The sequence below is a fragment of the Lycorma delicatula genome, chromosome 1 (assembly GCF_047948215.1).
Source record: "Lycorma delicatula isolate Av1 chromosome 1, ASM4794821v1, whole genome shotgun sequence".
Taxonomy (NCBI): domain Eukaryota; kingdom Metazoa; phylum Arthropoda; class Insecta; order Hemiptera; family Fulgoridae; genus Lycorma; species Lycorma delicatula.
This window is the reverse complement of record NC_134455.1, coordinates 60,439,348-60,458,878: the sequence shown is the minus strand read 5'-3', so window position 1 is coordinate 60,458,878 and position 19,531 is coordinate 60,439,348.

The window sequence follows — 19,531 nt, the reverse complement described above, 5'->3', positions numbered from 1 at the left end:
TGACCAAAATGTTGCTGGAATTGTAAGAAGATGAGGCTTGTCGTATACTACACACGTGAAATATTTTTCACATGCAACCACTGTCGAATTGAGTAAATTAGAAGTTTTTCTTAACTTTAAGGTGGAAATATTTTTACCCCTACTTAGCACCAGTGAAATCTACCTTCGCCTTCCGGCGTGCCGAAAAGAATTTTTTTTTGTACGAATTCTATAATTCTCCAAGAAAAAATTACCTACCTTAGCAATATGAAATTTAAATTTAAATTAAAAAAAAGACATAATCTTTCAACACTATTTAATGCGTAATTTGGATTACGCATTAAATATTGTTATTTAATCACACAGTTCAGTTATTTTAATTAACAACAGTTCTACTTTTTAAGAATCAAAACAGTTACTTTTTTGAACGCCATATTGAAGCTGATCTCATGAAAACCATACGAAAATATTTAAACGCCAAATAATAAACGACTACATCTCATATACGTATCACCTCATCTCATTGGGCCTGGAGGGTAGTGGTTGCTTATTGTTCAATAGTTAAACAAATTGCAAATTACATTAGAAAAAAATAAATAAAATATAATAAAACATAGTCTGTTCTTAAGATTCCATTTTTGCAATACACAAACTCTTTAAGAAATTTTGCAACCTTGAAATTACACGGGAATTACCAGGGAAACGATGAAAAAAGTACAATTTTATGGTTAATTTACCCGATTCCATAATTTTTCTTTAAATTAATAAACGTTCAACCCAGAAAAAGAAAAGACTTATGGTATATGCCGTAAAAGTATATGAAATAATACTAACTTTTTTTTACACCTTGACTTAATATTAACTTAATTAAAAAAAAAGAGTGGTTTGTTTCGTGTCAAATGCTACAACACAGGGCCAACTAGAGACTAAGTTATAAACCAATGATACGATTAATTTTACAGATTTCTTTACTAAGCTGAAACATCCAATGACGACGAAAAAATTCAAAGTAGAACTTTTACTCAATAGATTAGTCAAAGGCAACAAAAATATAAGCCGGCCTTATATGGTGGAGTGGTAGCGTCTCGGCCTTTCATCCTGAGGTCTCGGGTTCGAGTCCCGGTCAGGCATAGCATTTTCACACGCTACAAATCGTTCATCTCATCCTCTGAAGTAATACCTAACGATGGTCCCGGAGGCTAAACAAGAAAAAAACAAAAGAAACAGGCAATAAATAAGAAATTAATATTTAGTTATAGATATTATCGAGACATTAGGAAGGAAGAGTAATACAATTTGTAATATTGTCGAAACTTGTGAAAATTAGGTATAGTGGATTTTGGCCATCAGTTTAGAATCAACATTATTATTGCAACATCTACAGTTGCAATAAATGGTAGATGAAGAATTTCAAGATAATTTGATGTAATTAATTTTGCAGCAGTACCAACGTTTTTAATAAAATAAAGCAGGTGTTAAAAGATTATTATGTATAAAGAATCGAGTTAGGTCTGTTGAAATACGATGTTGTAATAACTATATACATTCATTGACCCTTACCGTTAAGTACTGAAATATTGATGAACACATTTGAAAGGTTATTAGACTTTCTAACTACGAGAAAAAAGTTTACTGTTATTTGGAGATACATGAATTTTTAAAATCTTCTGATAATAAAATTCCTTTCTTGTAGCTATTAAATCACTTACCTACTATTTCATACTTCTAGAGCTTACAATATCAGTTTAATAATACGAGTAGGTAAGAATAGCTATAACAATAAAATATCATCAACAATGAAGAACCATTAGGCCTACATAAAAATATACTTACCTAAGAAAGGAAAAAAAAACATAATTTATAACCACTATTATATCTTACTCTATTTGAGAAAAAAACTATTAAATTCTTTTCTTATCCACAAGTTCATAAGTTACGGTTCTCGTTCTAATAGTTGTAATAATAATAATATAATTTTATTTATCACAGAACAGTCATTGTTTAAAAAAATATATATTTAATCTATAACTTTATCTCCATTCGATTATTAAGAAATCATCAGCAGATATTAAATAAATGAATAAAAAACTAATAATAATAAATTAAAAAACTTATTGAAAACATTATCATAATTGATTTATAAATAATCGTTAATAAATAATAATTGACAAAAAAGAATACTTTTCTATTTTTTACCTTCCGGGACGACCGTTAGGTATTGCTTCTGCCAAATCTGACCGGGATTCGAACTCTGGACCTCTGGACGAAAGTCTGAGAAAATAAAGAATTCTTACAACACACTATAAAACGAGTATTTCTAATGTAGAATAAATTAAAAAATACAGTGTTAAAATTAAAAGAGGTCCTATCACTTAGTTTAGTCTATAAGTAATAGTTTATTGGCAAGCACTTGCATAATAATTTACAGAAGGTGTTGAAAATGATGTTTATGCAGTTGTCAACACTTGACAAGTAGCCATGTTGTTGGCTACTCTTGTTAGCTGTAACGTGCCTATTTCCTGGATGGTATTGGTAATGTTTTTCTTCAGTTCTGCAGGTTGTGTGGATTGCTCCTATTAACAATGACGTTTAATTAACCCCACAGAAAAAAGTCTGAACTAGTCAGATTGGGGAATCTTGATGGCCACAATCCTTTAGAAATGATTTTTCCACCGAAAAAATCCTGTAGCATCATCATAGTAGAGCGAGCTTTATGGCAAGTTACCCCCAGTCCTGTTGTCCTGTTGCAACCAGTAGTCACACTCATCCTCGGGTAAGTCTATGTACTGTTGGATAATTGTTTTGTAGACGGCAGCAGTTTTATAAAAAAAAGGGTTCTATTATTTGTCGCCTTGAAACCGCAAAGCATGTGTGTATTTTTTGTGGATGTAGGAGAGAGTCAAAGAAAATGTGCGGGTTTTCAGTATCCCAGGTCCGATAGTTCTGATTATTAACATACCCAATAAGGTGAAAACACGCTTCATCTGTGAAAAACACTTGATGTAAAATGCCGATGTTACCTCTAATGAAGTTCTTGAACCATCAACAGTAGCGAATCCTTTTAACATAATCAGCACTAGTTATCTCATGGAAAATATGCGTTCGATACGGGTAACATTTCAGCATTCTCCGCACTACAGTGTGGGCTGAACCGAGTGAAATGTTATTTTCCTGGCATAGTCTCCGCAAAGATTTATGAGATCATGTAACTGCCGTTTTATTGTTCTGTACGACCTGCGTCGGGCGAATTTCTGGTCTAACGTCGAATTTGTTTCACGAAAATTTTTAATTAACTTATGAATTACGCTTTTCAGTGGTTCTTCCTTTCCAAACTTTTTCCTAAACTTTCGCCGATACACAAAATGAGTTTTCGTCTCTAAGAAAGTAAGTTTCTATCATGAATACACACCTTCTTCAACGGTTAACCGCATTTTAATATAGAACACAAAATTACGGAACAGTGGCGTAGCGTGGGTTTCAGCCGCCCGAGGCGTGGGCCAAATTCATCGCCCCCTTATTTAGGTATTTAAATCCAAAAGGCTCCAAAATTTACAGGAATTCTAAAGAAATTTTCGGCAAGAATAAATTTGTTATTGAGTATCGTATAGGATAAAAATAAAGAAGTCACGTAAGTTTTATAATATAATAAACACATTTTTCAAAAGTTCTTACACGTATGCCACTTATTGATATACTCGTATACATAATATTTATAATATACGTCAACAAGATTAAGTTATTATTACATAAAATTAATAACACAAAATTTTTCGACAAAGTTCAATAATTTAACAACACAAATCACTACACGCACATAAAGAAAATCATGAATCGAGTTTAATCGAGTCAATGTGAATTGGACAACTGATATTGCAGGTGTTATTAGACAATATAGAACCTCTTTATATGAAAGAATTGATTCTCGTTGAATATTCATCATGAACAATCAGAGCACAAAATTAAACACGGGGAATTATCGCAAGGCAACTGGTTAGTTCAGACGGTGTTGCTAGTCGCTAAAGCGAGCGAGACGATTACACTCGCTTAAAGAAAGAGGATTCCCCGGTTCCGTCACAGATTAAATAGTAAAAGTTCCGTCCTCATTTTAATCGGTCCGAATTGTAGGTGCGACAAATATATGAAAAGATATGGTTCAAATCTTTAGTTCAGATTACAATTTAATTTGTAATTACAAGATAATAGGTAATTTGGGGGCGGCATTATTTACTGAGAAATTTTGCCGCCTCCAAAAAGTGCCGCCCGGGGCGTGCTACCCCCGCTACGCTACTGTTACCTAGCTTGTTCAGAAGTCAATACTCGACACTGATTGGCAGTACTCAAACGTGCAGGCAATACACAGTCCTCCCTACTCCAGCTTTATACGCAAATATCTTCTACGTTGTTTTACCCATCTCATACTACTACACACATTTTAACAAAAATATGTATGATAGTATTAACTACTGAGTGATAGGCCTTCTTTTAATTTAAACACCCCGAACAAACAACCGTTGAGGTTTTAGAAAACTCAATTAAGGCGTGAAGTTTCTTATAAATATCTAAACCACTAAAAACTATCAACAAATTCGCTCGGATTGCTTACCACGATCTAATGCAAACTCTTTTTGTAGAGTTTGATAGGATTATAATTTATCCAAAATAAATATAGAAATAGCATGAATCATATAAGTCAAACAGATATGCCCTCCCATGAACAAAATTTTGGGGAAGCCATAACTGTTTAATATTCTTATCATATAAAACTTTCACAATATGGTTTTAATAAATTTTTAATTCTAGAGACTATTCAATTATTTAATAAATATTGAATCCCTGTAGCTGTTCAACAATGAACTTTTTGCATCACTGTTTACGAAATAATTTTTCTAACTAACTCCTGTTTATTATAATTTTTTTTTGAAACACTTCTTTCGAATAACTATTCTGGGACTAGTTTCCAGAAATTGATGGGCTACGACCAATTTTTTTGAATCTATGTATATTTATATTGAGTCAAACCCTCCTTATTCTAGAGTAATTTTGTTTGTTTTTGTTAATTTAAAAACCGAAACGTTAAACAGCTGATATTAATCTGAAAAGTTTAATCTAAATATTCCTTGTGATAATTTTATTATGATGAGGTTAATTAATTTTTCCACCGATCATATAACGACGTGTTCAGAAACACGTGAAAAGTAATATTAATTTTTTGATTGTTGTCTGTGCTTTTCAGTTTTAAACAGTTTTATCAATTAATTAAGATTAAGAAGCTCTCAGTTATATTTGTTTTTAATATGGCGCCTGGCCTTCTTCATAACATTCCATCTGTTACTAAAGATTACAATCGATACTTAACCGACGAAAACTCGAATAAAAAGCGTTTTCTTCGTAGCTCAGTACAAATAAATTTCGGCGAATCATCTAGCCCAAAACAAAACGTGTAGCAATAAATCACGCTGCTGTAGAAATAAATTGAAAACAGTTTATTACCTTATCAAATAGATATGACTCTTTGTATTTCAATAATGAAGAAGATAATAAAGAAAGAGAGCAGAAAGAATAATAAATCGTTAAGAAAAACTGAAGCTTCTTTTATAAATTTTGTTGAAATCAATGAATTTTTAAAAAAATTATAAATACTGTCGTGAGAGACTAATCCTTATTCGAGCTAGAGAACTACTATCAAATGAAATTGATGCATAAATTTACGAAATCGGAGAGATGGATGCTGGCTAGAAAGCTGTTACCAATTATAACATAACAGTTGTTTTAAAGTAGTTTTGAAAGGCATGCATTACAGAATTTTTCTCGATGATTTTAACGTTAAATAGAAGGAAAGGGCCGCAAAGTGTTACATATTCACAATTTAAGACATAAAATTTTAAAATAGCCGTTAAAACGTTCTTTTTTAACCTTCAACCCAACGAAAATAACACAGAGATACTAAAGATTCAATACTTCATGGAAAATTTCTTTTTAAAATGACCCAACTTAAAAAATAAGTTATTTGGTACCAAAGGTGCCAACGTTATGGACATTCAAAAGGGTACTGTGGGTAGTTTTAACTGCGTGAAGTACACAAGTGATCACCCGACCACCAACTGTAATAGATTCCGTAACTGTCTAAAGAAGGATAGAAGTACTCCAGCGAAATTCATCTTTTGCGGTGGTTTCTATCCGGTTAACTACAAAGGACATTCTGTGCACAAGGAAAGTGAAGAAACTAAATTACCTCAATATTGACCCAAACTATATTTTTCTCAAAATTGAACACCAATCCAAGGTACATGTAAAATTATTCGGTATTTTCCAAGGGACCTGCTACAGTTAAACCAACCATCATTACACAAACGCACACATTATTTAAAATTCTGACACTATGCTTCCATAAGCGTGATTCTAGTTCATTTTTCAGTAAAATAAACACTCGACTTCAATTTTTCACTTACCAAGTCCTGCATCATCTCTTTAATTCTCAACCGATTCAAATTTTAATAATCAATCATCTATCCACAATTTAGAACGACTATATTACAATTAGAAAACCAAGCAAACTTATCTGAAGACATCAGCTCGTGCTTAATATTACATCTTCCCTGTTAGGGTAATTTTTTGAAATCTATCAACAGTTTTATCGAATGCTAAATGTTTTATCGAGCTGGTTCGGCACAGCCAAGAAATTAAACAATTTTACGCTGCAAAAATTATACATATTGCTTATTTCAGAGACACAGTTGACGCACAAAATTTAAGATTGTGAGTTACAACATATATCAGACAAATTGCTCGAAGGTGAGTATTAAAAGATTCTATTGCTCATCCCCAACTTCCAATATATAAAATTCAAGGACGCCTCAGTGGTACCTGGTCTGGTCCTTTACTCATACGGCCACCTTCTTTCCTCCTAGTTACAGACTAACTGAGGGTGATTTCAAAACTTTCTTCACTAGTTTAGGCAGTAAGTTTTTGGTAGGAGCTGATTTCAACCCGAAAAGTCACCAACAAGGATCTTATCTCACTATTTTAAGAAAGTACTTGCTATTGAAAGTCATAGATGAACACAATTCTCCCAGAATTTTATCGGATGAATTAACATACTGGTCCACCATCACAAGAAAAATCCCAGATGTTTTGGATTTCTTTATTAAAAAGGACCTGTCAAACACATATACCTATATTGAGTCCACTTACAACCTTTCATCGGTCCATTCGCCAGTTATTTTATCAATATTTCAATTCGATTTTCAACACAAGCTTTACTGAATAGATTTACAGACTGGAGTTACAGTAGACAAATTTTATGTCATAAAATCAGTTGTAACATCAGACTGAAAGATCAAATCGATATAAATGATACTTAGAATTATTGATCAGGACCATCCAAAACACATCAAGACTTTCTATATCAGACAAAATTTCATCTAATATATGTTCTAGTGGATATCAAAATTTCAAACAAAGCTAAGGAGAGTACGGCAGATTTCAGGAAGTCTCTTAGAGAATACTGGTCGTAATCTTAATAGAATGCCACAAAATTTTAACAATGAATCATTGCAAAATATCTCTAGCAGCGCTCTCCAAATGAAACAAATTTTTTTCTATGGAGGCCGCTAAAACGGCTGAAAAGAACTAGACGTCTAGATAGTAAATGATGTAGGCTGTGTAACTGCTAACTGTACTTTCACAAATTTTCGAAAACATTTTTTACTTAAAAGATTAAAACCTTTTTCAGAACAAAAGGAACCAATAACTGGCTTTCAGTTTGTTTTCGAGCCATAGCACCATCGAACAGATTCATGTAGTTGTTTCTTATATTCAGGCGGCATTAGAAGAAAGGAAATTTTGTTCTGTCACTTTTCTTGACATCTGCCAAGCCTTCGATAAAATGTGGCTTACAGATCTTCTTTTTAAAATTAAACAGCATCTATCTTATATATATTTTAACTTTTTTTAGTTCTTTTCTAAGTAATGTACATTTTAAAGTTAAATTCCATACTGAATCGTTCCAACTACTTTCGATAAATACAAGCGTTCCTCAATTAAGTATTCTACCTCCGATCCTGCATTCTACATATGCTTCGATATGCCTGTTTCTTCAAAAGCTACAATTGCTGCTCTTGCTAATAAATTGCAGTACAAGCAAATCACTTAGTCACCATGCACCGCATCAAAGCACCTTCAAGAGCAGTTAAACAACATTGAGCAGTACAGTAAGGCAGAAATTGTGGCGTATAAAGTCTAATGAAAGTAGAAGTAAACACATTAGTTTCACTCTCCCAACAAACATCTATCGACCTGTTACACTTAATAACTTTCAGCTACCACAATAGATTCGGTAATACTTCGGCTAAAGTACTTCGGTAATACTCGAACAGAAAAAATACCCGAAAAAATACTCGGAACAGAAAATTTACATTTTGGCAAAAAGGAAATATCTAATTACTGTGTGTGTGATTAATAAATTTCAATGTTAAATTAATAATTTACTTTGATAAGTAAAGTTACACCAAAAATATAATAATATATTTTTATGATTTTTTTTCCCATCCAGTTTTCCAGCTACTGCCGGGTCTAAATGTGCGTGTGTATAAACAAATGTAATTACCGCTTCCGGCTTACTAGGCCTGCCATAGATGCAATGTAAGTATAAATGTACCGGTAAACATATAGTCTGGAACAGACTCAGGTCTACCACTCCTGAGACGTGAAGTTAATTGAAACCTACACCAAAGAACACCGTTAACCACAGTCTAGCATTCAAATCCATATAAAAGATACTGCCTTATTTAATGCAAATAGCGATCATAATAATTATATCCTATTACAGTCGAATCTTTTTATTTAAAAATATTAAGCCAAATCATCAGATGAAAAATGTTGATTACTATTTTTTTTGAAGCTGGTATAGTTGTCCCAGCGAATCTACAAGGTTGTGACGTCACGTGCTGACATCTCATATTATTGTTTTTAAAAACATTATTTTTGCATGTAATTATTATTTTTAATTCATTTTTCGACTTTCAAACAATACGAACGCCCATACAATATATTTTGTTGTTGTGTATTCAATTCTTTCCACCCGACATAGACGGCAATTGCTTACTGGTGTGATCTATTCAGCCCTGCTATATGGCGCCGAGCTGTAGACGGGCATTGTTAGATTTGCCAAACACAGGGGTAAATTGGAATCCATCTATAGGAGGTGTTGCATCAGAGTAGCGGCCTCCTATAGGAGGGTGTCCAGGGAGGCGGAGGTGATTACTGGATTCCCGTCTGTAAACTTGATGATAATGCGGCGTAGCAGAACTAAAGAACTGAGAACACTCCCATTAGAGAAAAGGAAGCGATATGTTGAAGAACTAGAAGAAATCGCACAAACATGGCAGGAGGGGTGGGATCGGGCCACGAAGAGTAGGTGGACCCACCGCCTTATTGGGGACATCAGGGCGTAATGCCGGAGGACCCATGGCACGCTAAGTTTTGAGTTAACGCAATTCCTGGCGGGTCATGGGGGATTCAGGTCTTATTTGTATAGATTCGAGCTCGATCAATTTGAAAATTGTCTGGAGTGCGAAGTGGAAGAGACCCCCCAACATGTTTTCTTTTTGTGTCCGCAATTCGCCATAGAGCGTAGAGAGATGCTCGGCAACCTGAGACGTGGGCACATGTTTCGCCCTGAAGATACCCTACGAGTCCTATTACAAGGTGAGGCACAGTGGAAGACTGTGGAAAGATTCGTGAGGACGGTCATGAGGAAGCTCCAATTATATGAGGAGTCCCGCAGAGTAGAATGGCGCCGGAGGGGCGGGGGCGGGCAGGTCCTCGGTCGAGTGCCTAGGGGGCCCCCGTACGTGTGGGGTTGCCTGGATGCGATGAGACCGAAGTCACTCGTGCGTCTGATGGTGGCTACTGGTAAGTGGTGCGACTATTTAAGATTTCTGTCTTGACGGCTGTGTGGGTGTGTAACGCGTGGATGTTAGTAGCGTGTCCTGTTTTCTGCAGGTTTTTGTGTGTTGTTGTCGGCGTACGTATTTGATGTGCTGTATGTGTTGCTTCCAGCAGTGTTGTATGTGTGGTGTGTGACATTGTTGGATTGTTATGACTGTGTGTGGGCGGTTCCTCCTTCTTCTGATGAATTGTTTTTATAAGCAGTCCCAGAAAGGGGGAAGCCAGGGGTGGAGTTTTAGTCGGTAGTGCGCAGGTATACATAGCCCTTGGTTATGACTGGCAGAATCTGTTAGCGCGCCCGATACGGCTTAGGTGCCCGTAAATGAGGTTTCTCCACCTCTTTTAAAAAAACAAAAAAAACATTCTTTCCACCTGAATGATTGCATGTACAAAAATGCCTAATGACTGAACTTGTTAACAATAACAATTCCTTAACCAATGACTAATGCTCTGATTGTTGTCTTGTACAAGGCTATAAAAATTTATACTTGCAGTTAGAAATGATTCTTTCGTCACGATTATATTTAGATCCGTCATTCGTAGTACACAATATATGGGTAAGAAATAAACTTTAGTTCAGTTTATATCGTGTTCAGTGAACGTATTCGGATAGCGTTTTTGTGCGGTCATATTATTTTATAATTACTCATTAGTTTTCGCAAATATTTTGTAATATATATATTTTTTCTTCTTGTGTTTTTAGTGGGGTTTGTTTAGGCAGAATTTAAATCCGTAGTTAAGAAAAAAAAATTTGGAGTCAAACACGTGAAATCATCAATAATGTTTATGATTTTATGAAAAAAGAACTCTAAAAGTAGGTAAATTAACTGACGACAAATATATAATTGGCAATGAAATATGCGAAGAAAGAACTGCTGCTGCTTGTGGGATATCAAGAACACAGGTTCAAAAACTCAGAAGAGAAAAAAGTCATGGTTTTTCAATCAACATCCCAATCGTGTTCTTTCAGCACGCCAAAAAAAGTATAAACGACGTTTGAAACCTGTCACTGGACTGGACAGTTTTGATTTAGGTGTAGTTAAAAGAACAGTTAATAAATTTCTTTCAAAGAGGAATGAATTACCTACTTTAAAAAAAGAAGGCAAGAACATCAGTCATCTATTGATTTTAAAGGCAGTGAATCAACTTTAGCTGTTATTCTGAAAGAGATAGGTTTCAAATGGCGTTACCCACCTGGTTGGTCTAGTGGTTAACGCATCTTCCCAAATCAGCTGATTTGGAAGTCGAGAGTTACAGCGTTCAAGTCCTAGTAAAGCCAGTTATTTGTACACGGATTTGAATACTAGATCGTGGATACCGGTGTTCTTTGGTGGTTGGGTTTCAATTAACCACACATCTCAGGAATGGTCGAACTGAGAATGTACAAGACTACATTTTATTTACACTCATACATATCATCCTCATTCATCCTCTGAAGAATTATCTAAACGGTAGTTACCGGAGGCTAAACAGGAAAAAGAAAAAGAAATCCGATATCAGATGGAAGAGTATTGAACATTTGCCGGCAGTGGCTAAGTACAGACAAAGCAATGCTACAATTGTTTATTTGGATGAAACGTACGTTTTAAGTTCGCATTGTTCGACAAAGTCGTGGTCTGATGATATCGTCCAGGGACTTTATGTGCCGAGCAATAAAGGTGACCGTTTAATAATAATTCATACTGGAGGAGGAATCGGTTTTATTGCGAACATATTATTAACTTGGAAAGCCAGTTCGAAAAGTGGCAACATGAATACAATTCATGACAACATGAATACAGACAATTTCATGAAATGGGAGAGTGAAAAATTGATTTCAAATCTTCCACCAATGTCAGTAGTAGTTGTTGATAAGGCCCCTTATCACAAAACAGATATTCATAAAGCGCCAAATTCTAACTCCAGAACAAAAGATATGACCGATTGGCTGAAAAAACCCCATATTTCGTATAGTAAAAAATGCTGAAACCACAGTGATATAAATTAGTAGAATTACATAAAACTAAAGTACAAAAATATCATTTGGATAAACTTTTGAAAAAACATGGGCATCTGGTTCTTAGACTCCCACCGTACCATTCTGATTTAATCCTATCGACTTGGTATGGTCAGCTGTAAAAAAGACATATGGCGAGTCATAACACAACATTATCTTTCACAAATGTTGAAAAATTAATTACGGAGAAAATTAATTCCATGAATGTAGATGACTGGAAACCGTATTATGAAAAAGTAAAAAAAAATATTGAAAAAGAGTATGAAAAACTGGAACCACTGATAGATAAAATAATGGAACGTTACGTGTAGAAAATGAAAATCATTTTAATTTTCAGAAAATGAAAATGAAAGTGATAGTATTCGTTTAGCGAAGATGGTGAACTTGCTAGAAATTTGAATTACAGATACGTGAAGAAAATTCAAGTAACCTTTTGTTTATTATTAAAAGTTAATAATTTAGAACTAATAAAGGTTATAAAAGAATTAATTACGTATTTTTTATAATTAGTAAGTGTAAATATTATTACTGCGTACAATATGATAATAAGTAATACTTCGATTTTATACGCGGAGTTGATGTTTTTAGGCCGAGTAGTAATACGCAGGCTGCTCGTGACGTCACGAGCTCGTACATTGGCTGAGCCTAGTATACTCATACGTATTCCAGTGTTCAAGTCCTGGTAAAGGCAGTTACTTTTATACCGATTTGAATTCTAGATCGTGGATACTGATGTTGTTTGGTGGTTGGGTTTCAATTAACCACGTATCTCAGGAACGGTCAAACTGAGACTGTACAAGACTACACTTCATTTACACTCATACATATCATCCTCATTCATCGTCTGAAGTAATACCTGAACGGTAATTCTCGGAGGCTAAACAGGAAAAAGAAAGAAGTATACTCATACGTGCCGGACTGAAATTAGCGGGAAATCAGTCAATACGATTATACTCATACGTGCCGGACTGAAATTAGCGGGAAATCAGTCAATACGATCTGATGAGATTAAAGAAGTTGTTAGTAACATTTTAACCAATCACTAGTAACATCAGTTTTAATGGGAAAATATCAGTGTGTGCTCAATAGACCACATTAATATGATCTTACTGAAGGACTAATATTTGCCTTAAGTGTACTTTCTATCACATAGAAAAAAATTGAATATTTTGATGGTTTCATTACAGTTTACAGAAACATTTTATTAAAAAGTACGATGAACAAATTTGGTTTGCAAAGAAATCAGACAAAAGTTTTTTGTATTTCTGTGATCCACGAAAAATTATAATCTTTTAAAAATAGTTCTAGAAGTTTTCTATTAATTTTCTACCCTTCCTGAAGTCACATGAAATACTTTTTAAAAAATACACATAATTATTAAAAGCTATTAAATTTGATAACTATTACATCTCTTAATATAAATTACAATCCAATTATGTTCGGAATATAATCGTTGAAAATATTATAATCCAAAAACATAGTTACAACTATGTTAGTATATAGATGATGAATTATAATCAACTGAAATTTTTTCTTTCAGTTTTAAACTGTTTCAGGAACAGCAATCATTAGGCAAGATTTGTTATTTGAAACCCCGACAACATTTTAAAAGAATCAGATGTTATTTTCCAATAATTCTATTCGTATTGAAAAAAACAATAAAATTGAATTATGATATTTTCTTAATTGAACACCTTACAGTATTAATATATCTTGGTAGTTTGTTGGGTTTTGGCTATGAAGAGCTGCCATCATGGATGAAAGACGCATGAAGGCTAAATCACAACTAGATTAAATGTAGATTACAAATGTTTGAGTATCATAATGTTCATGATATTCAATGAATTTTTACTAAAATATTTGAATTTTAATTAACACAAAGTTTATTTTAATTAATATATAAGTACAAGAAAATAAATTTAATTTAATGTAAATATGGTAATAATCTTTATGATCACTAATGATTTTCATAATTTTCTCTGGACTTAAATAGAATTAAAAAAAATAACAACTAAACCAGTTATTTTCATTGATAAGGGTATTTAATATCAATTATATGAAGAATATTAACAATTTGTATTTTCTTTTCTGTAATAAGATTACCTATTAAAATAAAATGTGCAAAAAACAGGACAAAATAAAAAAAAAAATTGTATTTTATAGCCAAAGTTATTTATGTAGCGTGACATCAGCGATTTTTTTCAGGAGGACTGTAGCGTGTGTTTTATGTCAGGTCACCTAAAAGCTTTCGATTAGGATATCTTACAAAAAATAATTCTCAGCTCTCTACTTTATCATTGACTCTAGTATCTGTATTTTATACACATCAGGAAAAGCTGGATAGTGGCTAAATAATTTATTGCATTTTTGTTTATTAAATAAAATAAGTTGATCTCAGATTTAAAATAGTGATTGGGAATAGGATTTCTTTCAATTAAATGTGAACTCGTAAATTCTAAGAATCAATTTTAATATTTCGGAATTAAGTGTAAATAGATGAAAATTAAAAAAAAAATTTGATAGTAATTAAAATTGAACGAATACATTTTAATTCAAAGATTTCTCTTCTAAGAATTTTAGGGGTAAAGAGAAGAGAAAGGTTGGATTTTATTTTTCAACCTTGTGAACTAAACCTTCCCCTTCTTTTATTAAACCCTCCTCTTTAAAAGAAAAATCGAATTTTTCACTTCAGATCTTTAATTAGACTCTCTCACCGTACAATTTAAAAATTTAATTCCTTTCCACTTATCATCCGATCTTCTCCTGCCTCTTTACAGTCGCGAGGTAATTTATCGTCACACTCCATAAAACACGACTAAGTTATTTATTGGATAAAATCGTGTTGTTACGCTGTAAAAGGAAACAATATGTTTATAAAATAGGATTTTTTGAGAATATTAATTCTTATTTTCGGATTTGTAGAAATATAGACATCACACAGCTAATACAAAAATTAAATAGCATAAAATTAATAATTTTTAGTTTTCCACCCTTAAAGATTAATACGTTTATCCAGTATCATTAGAAAATAAAGAAATTAATACGGTTACAACTGTGAAAATATGTATTATTATGTGCAGCAGAATAGCTTTTATACCTATAAGAATATTTCTTAGATTCTGCAATTCTAATTTTGAAATACCTTCAGGATTACAAAATTATATAAATATTTGGAGTTGTAATTAGTTTAAATCGAACTAAGATTCCAGATTAAATAGAATTCTGTTAGCAATTTATTGAATTCTGATTGACAGATGTTATTTTTTTTTCATTTGTTAAACCCGAATTAAAGAAAGGATTTTTCCATTTTTTTTTTTACTACACGTGAGCCGCTATTTACTTCCGTACTTTGTAAAATTATGTTTTAAAATTGTAATTCATTGTTTAATTAACAATTAAAACTGCCTTAAAAGAATGTTGTATCCATGGAAAACGAATGATAAACGCAGGAGAATATTGTGAAGTCACTTTTTCTTAAAAATAACCTATCAATATAAAGCCCAATTTTTATTTTTTTGAACGAAGTAAAGGAAGTATTGTGATCGCGAAAAATGTCGGTTTCGGATTTCAACTGAAATATCCATTTTGACCATCCCTGAATCAATTTTGACTACTTTCGGCGTGACGTCAGTACGTACGTATGTATGTATGTTTGTACGTACGTATGTATCTCGCATAACTCAAAAACGATTAGCCGTATGATGTTGAAATTTTGGATTTAGGACTATTGTAACGTGTAGTTGTGCATCTTCCCTTTTTATTGTAATCGACCAAAAGTGTCAAAAAAAGCCCAAGATCCAAAAAAATTGGATTTTGGATGTTTCTTTAACTTCAATAATATGCTCTCATTCAGAGTTTTTTTAACGATATATCGTAAGTGATACTTATTTTTATTGGTTCTAGAGTTATAGCCAAATAAATTTTAATTAATGAAATATTTGGGAAGGCACATCGGTTCGATTCAGACTTCTGTTTATATTTTGTTTATAATTTATGTAAATTGATTTTTTAATAATTATTAACGTCTGATTGTGAAAAGAAATTACGATAAATTATAATTCAATAATAACAAAAGAAAAAAAAACAATATGAAAAAATATCAGAAGTTATTAATGAAATAAAATTTTGTTCTTTTCACTTAAAAAAAAGTGTATATTTAATTTATTAGGCGTACAAGGAAGTCATGTGTTATTCGCATCAGATTCTTTAAAAATAATTAACTATTACCGATTTTTTTGTCATGTGTCTTATTTTTAATTAAAATGGTTATTAAATTCAAACAATAAAATTATTAATTTATAGAATATAATTATTTTTTAATTTTATAATCCCCTCATTTTCATCACTTTAGACAAGCTGCTGAAATCTGCAAAAAAAATAACTTTAGTTGTAACTAAAGAATATTGTAATATTACTATTATTTTTTATCTTAGATGTTTGATTGATATATTTTCCAAACTAAAAAAAATATTCGTTGCTGAATTTTATTTAATTTTTTACTAATAATAAAAAAGTTTAAGAATTGAAAAGAATATCTCATCTGTATTTTGACTTATAACAAATTAACAAAAAGTACTAACATCGACGTTTATTACTTCATGCACTTTGGTTAAATTGTTGACCGTCACGATTTTTAAAACTTTTTAGCAAAAACCATTAGCGTTGTGTCTTTAAAAAAATACATGAACCAATGTAACGAAAAAAAAGAAAAATTCAGGGAGTTAAGTGCAGAATGAGGGAGGAGACGTTGTTGGTCTTGTTTGATGTTAAATGGGGTAGTTTACTCGCAGAAGGGAAAGAGGGGATTGATAAGGGCGTCTGTCCTTGTGTCACAGGGTCGTTAAGCGGCAGCTGGTTAAGCGATAAATCTAGCAATAGCCGCTCAGCCTCTATGCCCTGTTGAGAATCTTAAACACCCTATATTGCACCAGCTGTACATTCAACCTCCCTTCTATCTTAGGTATTGATATAAAAGAATTTCCTTCAAGGAAGACATGGGATGCTCTCTGCTTGCTTTACATAAGAGTAATACGTGAACAGAGTGCACGTAAATACTTAATTCGTTTCCAAGTGACAGTGAATCGGGCTTTACGTAAAATATAATTTTATGACTATATTATAATATTTATAAAAAATTAAACGTTTTATAAGGCGTTACTTAGGTACAACTTTCTGTTTCTAATCAAATTCTTGGATTGATTTTCTCTTTACTGTTGGGGAAAGTTACAAAAACAAATAGCTCGTTTTTGCCGAAAGAAAATTGGACTGTATTTTTAACAGAATGAAAATCAGAATTATATAACCGTGTTCATAAATACAAAAAAATGCATAAATGCATTGTTAAGACAGATGCTTTGCCCAAAATCTCCTTGTGCGATATTTATATACAACAATCCTTAAGTAAAGTATAGGTAAACATATTATCTTAAATATTTCTTTTACATAAACACAGTGCATAATAACAATATAGAGTATAATAATTGTATGTTATTGTTTAACAGAGGATTACCTTAATATTTAGTAGACGATTACTGTTTTTTGTTAATGAAAAACAATATCTTGATACTGGCACAGAATGTGATCTGGATTATCATAATAGAAAGTTCAACAGATGATTACTGTAGAATAAAAAAAACATTAATATATTGATGTTCTCTTACGCAGGATGTAATCTGGATTATAATAACAAAGAATTTAACGGACAAAAAACACTAATATCTTGATATTCACTTGCACAAAATATAATCTCACAATCGTGGATTTCATATATGTCTACATAAGTTCCTTTAAGTTAATATTTTATCATACAATTATAGAGAAGAAAGAGCACAAACATAATGTTTAAAGGATCTTTAACATGCAATAAAAAGATTCTTTGTTGAAGAGTATGTGTAATTTACTTGTTAACTGCATGAAGTGTAAACTTTGACTAAACAATATTAGAATTAAGACGCACTAATGATTCTTCAAATGATGATCGGAGACTGTGATCAGAGAGACTGAGAGAAACACTGACGAGAGACTGCCAGATGACACTGCGAGAAAGAAAAACACACAACGAGAGGCTGCAAAGAATGACCTGACTCTGGAATGGAATAAAATGCAAAGTTGGCGGGAGTTTATAGATTCTCCCTACGGATCGCAGAACCTGGACAGTGTCCGTTGCTGCTGAATGATTCTATCGGGCGTGTTTTTAAAGGTTTATTTTAGGTGACGGGTCTAATTTTTCAATTTTTGTCTTATTTAATATTTTGTGTTTTTAAGAACGGATCTAATTGCATTCCAATCCGTTGTTAAACCAGCGTTATCGAACTCATTTTATGGGCCGACCGCGGAAGGCTAGGCTTATGAAACCTGTCCTCCCGACGTAATTCCCCTTCAGACCGTCCACTGAAGTCCTTTCAGTGCTAACGCTTCATAGGCTAGCAGGAATACGCCACAACGGGGCACTAACTGTATGGAGGGAGCAATGCGCCCCCTTCTCCGGAGGAGTCGCAATTGCTGATTTAAGTTAATTTAAATGTAAGTTTTAAAAGGAGAGGTTGAGTAGAAACTCTTCATCCATTTTTGTGATGGCTGCCTTTCGGGACGCATCTCTGCTGGGCTCTTTTCCGGACTCCTGTCCGTGATGTTGGGTCGAGTAGAGGGTCTTCCTTCTTCTTCATCTTCTTCCTCTTCTTCTTCCGATGACTTCCTCTTCTTCCTGACTCTAGAGGGGGAGCCGGCTTATATAGTGTAGGTGGAGCCGAGTGAACTGTAAAGAGCCGAGTGATGTCGATAGAAGCCGAGTTCATCCGAAAGGAGCTGTGTGATCTGTGAAGAGCCGCTAAATCGTCAGGAGCCGAGTGCATCCGAAAGGAGCCGAGTGAATCATCAGGAGCCGAGTGAGTCATCAGGAGCCGAGTGAATGTAACATGTTTACGTTTTGTTTTTCTTCTTTTTTTATTTTATTTTTTTTAATCATTATACACATGAAATAATACAGATTTAAATCTTAATAAATAATCAATACAAAAGTCATAAATAAAAATCAACTGAGCATATACTTATATGTACGTTGAATGGAATGCATAAATTTCAATGTATGAAAAATTTCTTATTTATAATTGAAATATTCATTAGATCGAAATACTGTTAAACTTCAGACGAAAACAAGTCAAATACCAAACCAGAACCCCAAATCAACCCAAAACCGCTTTACGCATTGGCGTAAACAGTTATGGTTCGTACATAGGCTATAATTCCAAAAACAAACATAAAATGACCTTTCTTGATCAGAAACATTTTTGACAAGAAAACGAGAAAATTTTAATTTTCTCCCTTTTATGTTATTTAATAAGATAAATTAGTAAAGATAAATTTAATTTCCATTAAGTCATGAGGATTATTTATCTAAAACATTATTCCATTTATTGTAGGATTTCCTATTATTATTGTTTTACATATGGCAAAGGGATACAAATTAGTTTGCGATACTCGAGATTGTGTCAACATCTATAGAAAGAGTAAATGAGATATCTATTATGAAGAAGAGGAGTTTTAAACTAAATAACTACTAATAGCAGAATTCTTTAAATAAGAGATAGACCAGAGGAAAAAACACTAAAC